This window comes from Xyrauchen texanus, chromosome 7 (genome assembly GCF_025860055.1).
Source record: "Xyrauchen texanus isolate HMW12.3.18 chromosome 7, RBS_HiC_50CHRs, whole genome shotgun sequence".
Lineage (NCBI taxonomy): Eukaryota > Metazoa > Chordata > Actinopteri > Cypriniformes > Catostomidae > Xyrauchen > Xyrauchen texanus.
The window spans coordinates 30763464-30777572 of NC_068282.1; the positions used below are offsets into that span (position 1 = coordinate 30763464).

At 36.3% G+C, this 14109-nt stretch overlaps 1 pseudogene; it reads left to right on the forward strand.

The window, feature by feature from the left end:
* Nucleotides 1-827: 827 nt before the first annotated feature.
* On the forward strand, nt 828-11683 carry LOC127646100 (protein transport protein Sec16B-like; annotated as a pseudogene).
* Nucleotides 11684-14109: the final 2426 nt, after the last annotated feature.

Genomic DNA, 14109 nt, shown 5'->3' on the forward strand with positions numbered 1-14109 from the left:
AACATGAACAAAAAATTTACAATATACTGGTTACATAATTTATTAATCTTTGTTAATTTTATTTAATAAAAATACAATTATTCATTGTTAGTTCATGTTAGTTCATATTGCATTAACTAATGTTAACTAATAAAATCTTTGATTTTAAATATGTATTAGTATATGTTGACAGTAACATTAGCTAAGATTAAGAAATTCTTAATAACTAATGTTAACAAATGGAACCTTATTGTAAAGTGTTACCATAATAACAGCCAATTATGAATAATTACAAACAACTTACCCCAAACCAAACCCTTACCATAACCCTATATTAAGTACATGTTGTTCATTAGTAATAATCAGTTAATTACACTGGAAAATAAAGTGTAACCCATTATATTGTTATAAAAACAATTTGAGTGAATTTAACAAGTTACATAACAAGAATTGATAAATTAACATGAATTTCCCTTTTTCTTTAATGACAGCATGCACTCAAACTGGCATGGACTCCACAAGTTTGTTCAAAACCTGATGATCCATGTTCTCCCAGCATGATTTGAGAATATTAGAGTAGGAAAACGGACCTTTTATAAATAAAATAAAACAAATGAGTTTACATGGCAAATGTTACAAATTGTTAATTTGATTAGTGACACAGAAATAGTGCATAGTCTTAAATAGTTATTTTTCATTTTACGTCATAACATCTCTTTGTTTCACATTTTCAAAATCCTAAAACCTTCTGTTTATTTCAAGATTGAATTTAGAATACCATATTTTTTTTAGTGTGGTGACGCCCCCAAACTTTTGAACTCTGCTGTATATTGTTGTGGTCTTGTTCCATGAACTTTGGTCCTGCAGGTCAGCTGGTATTGGTCAGTCCTGCTCTTGCCTCTGAGGGTGAGCCTGCTCAAGTGGAACTCCACAGCCTAGAGGTAAGAAAGACAGCACTTATATACATTTTAAAGAGTCTTTGGCTTTGTTCCAGAGCTCACAAAGTAAACATATATTTTTTTTATGTAGAGTATATCTGTTTTGTTCCCCAAATTGCTGTAGTGCTTGTTGAAACGTATTTGTGAGTTGTTTATAGTGAAGTATATGAAGTATTGTTGTGGATTATTATATGTATATTACAGAAGATTATACAAGGATTATACATCATTTCAGGAAATTATGTGTGACACAGAGGAACAGCAGGAAATGAGAGACTTTCCTGGGCCACTGGTCAGGTAATATATTCCTCTCTCAAAAATACTTTCAGTTTCTAATTAGAGTAATCTAATTACAAAATCTTTATTGGTGTAATAAGTAAGAAAACAGGAGAAAACAATGCATTTTGAGGTCCATTTGAGATGCGTTGTGAGATTAGACTTTGTAGAGTTGTTTTGGTAGGAAGGACAGGGGAGCCGGTTTCACAGTCTACGTGAGTCAACTTTTAATGCAGTTGTTTTCAGCTTCACAACAAAGTATTTGCTTTTCAGCTTCACAACAAGGTATTTTATAGAACACCTATAGCATCTCTGGTCTCTCTCTCTGTCTGTCTGTTGCTCCGGCAGCCTTTTAAAGCCTGTCTCTGTCTTCACTGAAATGAGGCACAGGTGTTTAGTGTTAACAATCACCAGGTGATGGCCCTTGCTGCTTCCTCTCTCCCCAGTGACAGACACATGACCACATCCCGCTCCACAGACTTCTATATGCATATCACATAATCAATAAAGCTGATTTCCATGTAAAATAATTCATCAACTTGCATAAGGTGGATGCCATTAACTTTGCCCTTCAAATGTCAGAGAAATGTCTGAAGGACGAGAAGTTAGAAGATGCCACCACTGCTGCCCTCTTATGGCATCTACTAATACTGCTGTGCAGACAGAATGGAGTAAGTCACATTACTCATCTCATTACATTGCAGGATTGCAATGTTACTTCTTCTAAGCTTTTGCATGGTAATTCTTAAACCACTTCTTTTCTTATGCATACATTATCATATATGTAAGAGAAATCAAGACTTCTGTGTGTTCTATGTGTGTCCCTGTTTACATTTAGTGTGTGTTGGTGTTGTGTAGAGAATTGTTCAGATGTAGCAGAAGTGCTGATGAGGGACTCCAGTTCTTTGGGTGTGTGTGTGAGGTCTCTGGTGAACCTGCCAATGAAGCAAGCCTCATCGATCTGAGTGAAACTCCCACAATGGAAACAGAGACCATTAACAATACAGACCTTCTGACTGGATACCCCCCAACTGACAAAGAGAGTGATGAGCAAAACCAATATATACCAAACTATTGCTGTCTGGCAGGAAAAAGTTTGCTGTTTTCATTTAACTGTTTGTTCTTTGTAATTTCTGCTTCTTTAGACCTGTGCCTCCTTCTGTTATTCTATTCCACTCACTTTTTTATTCTTCCTTCTTCATTTATAAGAGTTGACAGCTCCCTGCCTCACTTGTAAAGCACACCAAAAAATGAAAATGTACTCGCCCTCATGTCATTCCAAACTGGTGTGACTTTCTTTCTTTGCAGAACACAAAAGGAGGTGATTTAATGAGTATTACGGAGAGTCTTTTCAATACAATTTGCAGTGGCAAAAGTATTCTGTGTCATATCCCATGTCTACTAGAATTGTATATATTGCTACTTTCTGAATAATACAGTTTACAGTTTGTAACTCCCAGGATACATTGCCCTTTTACGATATAAATTGATTTGATTTTTATCTGTGCTACTTACAAGATTTAAAACTACTTAAAAAACATTTTCTATATATTAGTTTGGTGTAAGAACCTTACGAAACGCTTGTGAAAAACCATCATGGTAATACTTTGTTTTTAGTACATGTACTATGGTAATAGCATGTTTTTGGACATGTACCATGGTAATACCTTGGTATTCTTTGAAAGTACCATGGTGTATGAAAATTGAAGTGATTTAGTTCTGCAGTATATTTCAAATTTCTATGGTATTACCAAATGTCTTTTGTCTGATCTTTTCTCTCGATGCTCTCCTCCTTGCAGGAGGCACTGGAGTCCGCCATGCATAGTGGTCTTTGGGGTCATGCCTTATTTCTGGCAAAATGGACAGCAGATCCTACAACACAGTGCTAAGCAGGTTTGTAGAAGTGTGAAAGATGACTGACAGCCCACGCCAGAGGGGCATTAGCCCATGCTCATTTTTACAGTAACTTCCTCATAATGACAGCCACAGACAGTCATGTTTTCAAAATTAATAAAGCCCTGAATCGTCTGTTCATGTCACACTGCGGTGCCCCTATAAAATCCATTAACCTTTGAATGGTTTACAGTATGTGAGCATTTTAATTGCAGTTGTACATTTTGCACTCCATGAACACCCAGGTATGTGGGAAGATCATATATACAGTAAGTGAAGACAGCTGCATTGCCACAGATATGATCAGGCTATATATATATATATATATATATATATATATATATATATATATATATATTAGGGCTGTCAATTTAACGCGTTAATTCAGTGCGATTAATTTGACTAAAAATAACGCGTTAAAAAAATTAACAACATTAATCGCAATGCCCCCGGAATGTAATATGGAAGATTCCTGAGAAATGCAAGCTTGTAGTACCACTTGTTTACTCCAGAGGGCAGTAAGTGAAACTTCAGCTGTGTGGCAACACACAGTTTATACAGTGAAGAAAACAACCATTCAGCAGACACACAACACAAACATGCGTTACGTTCTTGCATTCAAAACACTTGATGGAGCGCAAATCCGAACCAAGAGATCTCAAGATGTGTTCTAAGTATTAAAATATATTTAACTTGACACAGTGACCTAAAATGTTATGTTTATGATGCAACGCACCTGAGACGCTACACAAGCATGTCTGACGCAGGTGTCTCCAACTGACAAATTCACTTGTGAAATGGATTGCTGTGAACTGTATGCCAATGATTGACTTATGATCAATAATATGCAAATAAACAATACATTGTATTCTAAAGCTGCTTTTTGTATTGTCTCTTCTGCCACAAGAATGTAATGCATTTTAATTATCTTAATATTTTGTAATATATATATATATATATATATATATATATATATATATATAATTTTTAAATATTTAAAGATAACTATGTATCAATTATTTAATCATTATATATTGAATTATTGTTATATGAGGGGCTTTCTCAGCAAATATTTATATATGCGATTAAATGCGATTAATCGTGATTAAATATTCGGGACACCATGTAATTAATTTGATTAATTCATTTAATAATTTAATTTAATATATTAATGTAATTTTCATCTCCTGGCAGTATTTCATTACTAGTACTAGTATGCCTTGAAAATGCCTCACTTAGGAGACTCCTTCATGTTAATTGGTAAAAATTTGTGATATCCCAGTCTTCAAATAGTGTGTCCAAAACAGTGTGTATGTTTATGAGAATATTAGCCAAAGTAGTCTTTTTATTGGTGTTTTCATTCTCTTTTGATGTTTTCTAGTTTAAATATTCATTTTTATTTTAAAATTTGTTTTGGGTTGTATATTGAGCTTCAGTAAGGCAAGAATGTAAACACATATTCAGGATTAACATTTATTGACATATTGGTCAACCACTGAATTTTGTTGAGGATGTGTGGTTACAGCACTGCAATAAGGTAGCATTTTTGTTTTCAAACAAGACTTCCATTGTTTGTGTATAATTGTCAACACATTTTATTCGTTTAAATTATTTTTCATGGAAATCGATAGCATGCCATTGATGCTCTTATTAGAGTTTACTGGTAATTAGCCTAGAATATTAATTTAATAGACATGTTATGTTAAAAACTAACTGTCTAACACTTTAGTTTGTGTGTGTGTGTACATTTGCTATGTGTATGGGTATCATGGTATACAATTACTGTATGTGTGTCAAGCTATATTAATATATATGTCCATGTCATTGCAAATTAATGGTCATGTCTTCTGGCTATATAGAGTATGTATTGAATGTGTCTTTGACAGATTTACAGGCAGCCTGGCTCCCAGTAACCCTTTGTAAACCCTTTTCCAGCTGCTCTCAGAAAGAATCCCAGCTGTTTCCATGGTAACATACATCATTCTGTACCATTTGCCATTTTACAGTTATTAAACAGAATTTTTATACAAATACCCACAATAGACCTTTTTCACACTTTTTAAATGTGGAAGTCAACATTTGCAGGGTAAACTTCGACAGAGGTGAATGGGAGACCACAGCAAACATTATTTTTACCTACCCATTTGCTCCAAGACCAAAAGATCAAATCCACTATTACAGTTGAATGACTTTCCAGAAGAGGAAAAAACAAAGAGTGGTGGATTTTGACTGTAAAATAGGAGAAGATGCCAAATTTACTGTCACTCTCTCAGCAGCTGTAATAGAAACCCTCTCAGCTGTGGTAATTAATTTTTTTTAACTAAATCCAGGGTAATATAACACAAATCAAAATGTTATAAATTTATACTCAACATTTAAAAAATGTATTACATCAAATAAATTGTGAAAGCAATGCATCATCACAGTCTGTGAAAAAGGTCTATAACTCCTCACATACAACCCTTTCTTTTCCTCTTCTGTTCCTCAATCCGGTTGAAAAGACCAGCAATGCTGGTCACATGCATATGTTGTGTTTTGGATGCCATGTATCCTGGTGTCCCTAACAAGCTTCTTAAATATTCAACCAGCATGATTTTCTTGGTCAACCATCTTGAGAAAGACTTTTGACCAGATGACAGGCATACAGAAGAAGTTCTGTGGAGTCTTGAACATGTATATGGGTGGTTAATCAGCATTTTTACTGGTGATCAGTATGACTATGCTTGCCCACCATGTAGCCCAGCACATAAACCAATTCATGCTCGTCTAAGCAGGGTATGTCCCTCTCATCTAAATGTTCTCTTTATGTCTCCTTTCTTTTTCTCTTTCCAGTGCTGGAGTAGTAAGAAGTTGGGAGACTGGAGACCACACTTGTCTGTTATGCTGTCCTATGAGACAGGAGACTCAATCATACATCACAAATCCATCATCACCATGGGTGATACCCTAGGTAATTTCCAGTCCAATTTTTTGACATAACCATCTTCCTTCATCTATTTATGGCTTCTCATATTTGCCCTAACAAATATTATTCTCAGAGTCAATCTTACATTTAAATGTTTCCATCTCAGCCTTAAATTCCTTTATGCATGTCGGCTGCTGGACTGTGGTCTCGTGTCTCAGGCCTTTCACTACTGTGAGGTGGTGGCAAAAGCGCTTCTTAGGATAGAGGAACCCCACATGGTGTTGCTGGGAGAGCTTATCAAAGTAACACACACCTGTACACACTAATCTTGTCATTTTAATATTGTGTTATGCACCCGAAATGTTGTATGATGTGATATCTTATGTCTGCTTTGCTTGATAACACAGTTAGTAGACAGACTGAAGTTGTCTGAGGCACAGCTCAGTGACACAGGTGTCAGTCAGACTTTCCTGGACCACGATTAGCTGGCGCAGCTTCACTGCAAATATCAGGCCATGCAGGTAAATGGAAATGTTTGTATGCGTCTTTAAGATATATATGATATTCAGTTTTTCACTCATCCACCTTAAAGCTGAACAGTGTAATTTCTGTGCCAATACCGTCACCAAACTGAATTGCAAAAATAATCATAGTTTTCAAACAGATTCAAGAAAACTCCTCCTGTCTTTCATTGATTGCCCCAAACTCACTCCATTGGTCAATCCAATGCTGCCATATTGAGCTGGATGGTGGAGCTCAGTCAAACAGAGGAATGCTTTGGCAGCATCACAGAGTTACACTTGGTGAACTCAACCTACAATTGGTGACTTGCTGACTTCTGTTCTGTCTGTGTTTGTAGCTTGCTAGCCATCTTAGCATTGCTTATTCTTCTTATACGTTCAACGTTTTATCCTTTGCCATTTTACCACGTGCTTCATTTTTTCAGCTTTTGTACCATTTGAACTGCGTGTATTTTACCGGGCACACCTGATTTCTCTCTTTTTTCGCTCTTTTTCTTCTCCACTTGTCTACATCTCGCTTCTCGACTGAGTGGATTTGTTTTCTCTACTGTGTTTTACATGGATTATTGCATCAATCTTAAACCTCTGCTGATCAGGAACCCCATCGAACCACATCGATCTCAAACCCTCGGCGCTCAAGATAAACCATAACAACAAACAACTGTGGTAAGTCATGGCATCCACTCATGTTATTTCTTCCTGCATTGCTTGCCACGTTTACTCTAGCTTCTTCCATCAGCAGTGAGGGATTTAAATGTGATAAATGATAGGAATTAGTCAGGCTGATGGAGAAGGTTAATGAGTTAGAGACATGCATCCGAACGCTAGTGGAGGGCAGTGAGAAACAGAAGTCGGTAGATATTGTTTCGGATGCGGGTAGTACAGCGAGGAACACACAAACTTTGGTTCCGGGCATAGAGCCATTGCAGCAGGGTGTTTGGGTGATGTCTTGGTGGCATACTTACTCAGCAAAGTGACACCACACTCCCTTTCCTGTTAGGGTTTCCAATCGATTCTCCCCACTCCGTGATGCACCCACTGAGAATCATGTTGGAAGAGCCTTGATCATAGTTAATTCAGTTGTAAGGTATGTGGAAATAGAGACTCCAGCCACCATTGTTAAATGCTTTTCCGAGGCTTGAGCATCTGACATCACTAAAGATAATGTTAAAGAGGTGTGTGAACTTGCAAAAATGATTTCAGACACTGTAATATGCTCCAGCCCCTTCCCTGCTTGCTGTGGTGACGAGGTTTATAGTAGATTAGTGTCACTGAACGGCTGTATGTCTGAGTCGTGTCCACAGAATAGCATATGATTTATAGACAATTGGAAGAGTTTTTGGGGTAGACCTGTCCTACTGAAGAGAGATGGACTCTGCTGAACATCTGCTAGCTGCCTTGAAACGTCACACAGTTCACATAAACAACAACACATAGTGACTGTATCACCTAGATACAGTATCATATAGAGACTGTGTCTGTTCCCCAAACTACCGAACACAAACCCCTCACTAAATCACTTAGAAACATTTGATTAAGGTCAAACTTGAAAAAAAAACAACAACAAAAAAATGAAGAAGATATACATCATCTAAAGGTAGGGCTACTAAACATTAGAACTCTTTCAATCAAAGCACTAATTGTAAATTAAACTGTTACAGATCATAGTTTGGATGCGCTCTGCTTGACTGAAACCTGGCTTAAACTGGATGAATATATTAGTTTAAATGAATCTACTCTGCCAGGCTACTCCCCCAGGTTATTGTTATAAACATGAGCCTTGTCTGAAGCGTCGAGGAGGAGGGGTTGCAGGGAAGTTTTTGGTGACTCAGTGCACAGGATATAAGTTTAAATCTTTTGAACTAATAATGCTTAATATGACACCGTCAGATATAAATAAAAAAATCTCTGTCTTCTTAAATCACCCAGGCCGTATTCAGATGTCCTTAGTGAATTTTAAAATGTTCTATTAGATCTTGTAGTTACTGTAGATAGAGCTTTAATTGTTGGTGACTTCAACATTCACAAAGATACCGAAAATGACACATTGGGATTAGCATTTATTGATATTCTCAACTCTCTTGGAGTCAAAATGTGATAAGACCAATTCATTGCCATAATCATACACTTGATTTAATTCTGTCATATGGAGTTGATGTTGATAATATTGAAATTCTACTGCAGAGCGATGACATCTCAGATCATTACCTCATCTCTTGTTTGCTGAGATCAGCTAATGTCACTCAATCTACACCACGCTATTTTTCAGGTAGAACTATTCTTTCGACCACTAAAGATAGCATCACAATAATCTTCCAGAATTGTCGTACAGAATACTCAGTAAACCAAAAAGTCTAGAAGTACTTGATGTAATAACAGAAAATATAAATACAGTTAAAGAAATTAAAGAAAAAAGCCCCGCAACATGGTACAATGATCAAACTCATTGTCTCAAGAGTGTGCAGACCACACTATCATTTTACTTCTGCATAAACCATGACACTCGCTGACCCACTGGCCCTTTTGCACTTGCTATTAACATCCATTTCGGGTGATCTGATCAACCAAGACAGATAGCATTTTACACCTTTTTAACATGCATCTCCTGTGACCAATTGTGATCAGATTTCTCTGATCACTTACTATGTCAGAGTGTTACTGAATGTTGATATAGTGCAGTATTCAGTCATTATTTGAGTCGATTTAACTGAATGTATGTACTTAAAATGATCCAAATCATTGCATGTTAATGTTAGGCATACAAAGAAAAAAGTTCTGTGAAGTCTTCTTCATGTGAATTTATGCACTTTTCCAGTTTTTTAATTACATTTTTCGGATCGCTATTTTCCTATAAATGTAACTTCCAAAGATTTAAAGGTGGAGTCCTCCCAAAAATGAAGATTCTATCATCAATTACTCACCCTCATGCCATCTCAGATGTGCATGACTTTCTTTCTTCAGCTGAGCACTAACAAAGAGTTTTAGAACAAAGTTTCAGCTCTGTAGGTCCTCACAATGCAAGTGAATGGGTACCAAACTTTTGAAGCTCTAAAAAGCATTTAGAGGCAGCATAAAAGTAATCCATAATACTCCAATGGTTAAATCTACAGTATAACTTCAGAAGTGATATGATAGGTGATAAAGAGTTCAAAACAATTATGAACAGTTATAGTGAAAAGTACTTAAATATTGATCTGTTTCTCACCAAAAGTGACCATGTTGCTTTTAAAGACATTAATTTAACCACTTGACATATGGATTACTTTTTTACTATTGTCTGTGTTTTTTTGGAATTTTAAAGTGCTGATCACCATCCACTTGCATTGAATGAACTTACAGAGCTGAGATATTTTTCTAATCTTCGTTTGTGTTCTACTGAAGAAAGAAAGTCATATACATCTGGATGAGCTATCCTTTTAAATATTGATCTGTTCCTCACCCACACTTATCATATTGCTTTTGAAGGGATGGATTTAACCACTGGAGTCATATGGATTACTTTTATGCTGCTTATGTCCTTTAGGAGCATAACAATTTTGGTACCCATTCACTTGCATTGTGTGGACCGACCGAGCAGAAATATTCTTCTAAAATATTTGTTAGTGTTCAGCAAAAGAAACAAAGTCACACATCTGGAATAGAATGAGGGTGAGTAAATGATGAGAGAATTTTAAATTTTGTATGAACTATCCATTTTAACCCTCGTTTTGGCAGACTAATTGATTGACAGGTGAGTAGGTAGTCTTTCTCTGTTGTCCGGGATGCATTAGTGTTTACACTACAGTGCGTTTCGTTCACATGCGTTTATGACTACCTCTGAATGTGGTTTGAGTGATCGGATCACAAAACGTTTTGGACCCCATTTACACTTGAACTGTTTTTTAGCGTTGACCACTTGTAATAGTATCACCTGAGGCGAATGTTAATACCAGGTGAAAAAGGGTCCTCTGACATCCTGTAGAACACATCCACAACTTTCCTTAATGATCCAGAGTAGTGACCTCTCTACTGATTTATGAAGATCTGACTAATTCTACTAAAACCTACAGTATAATTACTTTTATATTTGCTTAGATGGGGAACTATGACTGTAGTAGGACGTATCAGTCACCAGTTGTGGAGAGTATTTGTGCTCATGAGGACAGCAATGAGTGTTCATGAGTCCCAGTTCTTTTAAGTTCAGTAAATGCCCCTGCTATTGCCCTTTGAGCCACTAGGCGGCACTAGAACTAGGAAAACCCATGAAAATTGCATGTAATTTCAAAAGATTTGTAAAAAGCATCAGGTGAAACCATAAAATAATTTTTTTTTTTTATAAAAATGTTGTGAAATACAAAAGGAGATTCTCAGAGCAGCTCTCTTTCATACAATGAAAGTGCATAGTGATTTTAAATCCCAAGGTCAAAAAGGATCATTAGAACACTCAGGAGCAATGTATGAGGGGAAGGTTTTTGAGTAATGACTTCAATTTTGATCTGTTCCTCACATAAAGCTATTGCATTGTTTCAGAAGATTTGAAATATAGTGCATGAGTCGTTTACACTTCTTTTATGGTGCTTTTTGTCATTTTTTGAGCTTGACATTTAAAATTACTACACAATTTTACTGTATGGGAAAGTCCTGCTCTGACATTCCGCTAAAATCTCCTTTTATGTTTCACGACAGAAGGAAATACTAGACTGAAACAGCATGCTGGTGAGTAAATGATGACAAACATTTAATTTCGGAGTGAACTTTCCTTTAATAGTTTGTCTGTATGGTGGGAATTTTATTTATTTTATTTTTCAAATTAAAAAAAAAAGTTTTATGTTCTTTTCTCTCTTGGATTTTCTGTAGATTCCCTGATAAAGACTGTTAACCATGAAGGCACTGAAGATGAATTCTCATATTCATCTTAGCCTATGATACCTCACAGTGATTCTGGGTATCAAGATTCCTACTCCCCAGTGAGCCACTCTTACTCTTCTGAAGAAAAGGCTCCTATGACCATTGCCCCAGTGCCAGTGTACCCTACTCAGCAGCCATTGACACTGCCCCCAGTCTTCCCTATGGAGACGTTTGGGCCTACACCAGTTTCAATGGATCAAAGCCAGGCTAATCCTGATAGCAGTAGTACACATGACATTGGTGCATCCAGTTTGCCTCCAAGAAGCCACAGTAATACAGGTTGACTAGATAACTATTGAATTTGTCATGGTTAATATCAAGATAACATTGTTTTACTGAATTTACTGTTCTTATATTATACGTCATCTTAATAATTTGAAACCAATCTACTTTTACATATTTGCAACACCAGTTAATGAATACTTAAATTTGTTTTAAGGTGTTGAGTTTTCTGCCGACACAGTCAGGGTGAGAAAAACATCCTTTTCGGTTCCTTTACATTTGAAAGTTTTTACTTTACTAGTCTGAAAAATCTTTAAAAAAAAAAAAATGTAAAGAGTTAGTGCACCCCAAAATGAAGAATGTGTCATAATTTACTCAACTTTGTGTTGTTCCAAACCCGTATTACTTTATTTCATGGAACACAAAAGGAGATGTTTGGCAGAATGTTAAGGACTGACAGCCTCAACCACTCTTCCCTTTCATTTTATTAAATAAAGGTGCAATGAAATTTAAGGGGACTGAATCATTCTTCCAAACATATAGTTATACATTCCACTGAAGAAAAAAAAAGTAATATGCTTGGAACAACATGAAGGTGAGTAATTGATTACAGAATAAAAAATGTTGGGTGAGCTATCACTTTAAATATAACATATCGTATATAATATGTGTGAAATGTGAATGTCAATATGTGTTTTATTAAAACATTCAAGCAGGGTGTTCCTGAAAACAATAACATAGTTGGGAGTGTTGATCACTCTGAGACAATGCCAAGTGAGGACAACAAGAGAGAGACCTACACTCAGTCAGCAAAAGTACGTATTATAAAATATTTACATGGATCCTTATCCTTTTTTTTTTTTTCATTCTTAAATTTTATGTACAATTTATATTGTTATATTGTATCCCTCTCTGAACAGAGCCCTAAGTCTGGGTGGTTCAGTGGCTGGTTCAAGTCTAAGCCAAAAAAAATCCTAAAAGATTAAATCCCAAACTCCAGTCCCTCCTCTGGTGTAAGTGACTATAACATAAAGTGCTGATCAATCCAAACGCATTCTTGAGATAAAAAAGCTTGACACAGCACAACTGTCACAAACGCCTCCTCAACCGGCCATCGGAGATCTGAATCACCCGAATATTGACTCTGACACTACAATTCCCATAAACCCACATACCTGGTCCAATTGCACTAAAGCTGTTCCCTATCTCTGCCTCTCTATTTAAACCCTGCCCGTTGTTTCACACATTGCGAAGTCTTGTTTGCCCCGACTACATTTCTGAGCGTTATTGGTTATTCTATCTGATCTGCTGTGTACCAACCTTGCCCTGTTTATCTGACCACGATTGTTTGCCACCTGCCTTCATGGAACTCTCGCCTGTCACTCGTATATTGTTGTTCGCTGCCTGCCCTGATCTTCTGCCTGTTTGACATCGACTCTGCCTGCCTACGTTTACCCTGTTTGCCTGTTGCTTGACCCTCGCCTGTTATAACCTGCGATTCTCAATAAACTGCTTATGGATCCCAACTTACCTGAGTCTTCGTTACAACAACGAATAGAACAGAATGCTAGTTTCTCAAGATGTAGTTTTAAAAGTTTACATTATTTTTAACCTGACTACACTGTCTAAGTGTAGTGCACCTGCAGGAGGCCCTGAAAACACAGCAAGACAGACACAAAAAAGTGTTCGGTGTAAAAGGCCCCTAATGGTCTATGGTATTTTATGATAAAAGGCATCAGAATCAAGAAAGAAGTTAAAGGTGGAGTATGTAATATTTTTATTGTTAAAATATTTTATCTCCCATTCCAGCTTAATATGCAGTGTCAGCCACAACTTTAAGTAAGCCATACGTTGGTTGCTTGCCCAGAAAAGTGTAAACACTGTGACACTGTGATGCTATCAAAACATTGCTCAGTTTGTTTGAGCATCTTGCCCAGCCCGACACAACAACATTGGCTCAACCAATGGTTTACCTTTGTGGTGAGTCCACTTGTTTGGCAATGGAAGACTGGGAGAGTGTTGGAAAGTCTGTTTTAAAAGAGTCATTATTTTTGCAATACCAGCTGGTGACAGAAAATTACACACTTAACCATTAACCCTATAACGCCACCTATAAATTTGATACATTACTTTCTAAAGCCAGTAAATCATTAACATAATCAAAATGTTGCTGAAAATCCTGTTGTCTGCTGCCACCTAGTGTACATTTCTGGGCATTTCTTGATTGAAAATATGTAAAAAAAGTATGTATTGCATATACTCGTTTTTAAATTTTTTTTATTAGAAAGCTTTGCTGATTTTAACATATTAAACGTGAAAGTAATTATATTGTTATTGATATTAATAAAATGTGTATTTGTTGAATTTAAGCAAATTTTTTTTGCTTATTTTATTGAAGAAGTCTGTTGAAATCCATGTTTCAAATATGATACAATAGGCTTTTGAAGTATATATCTCAATCACCATTCCATTCCATTCATGCCCACCA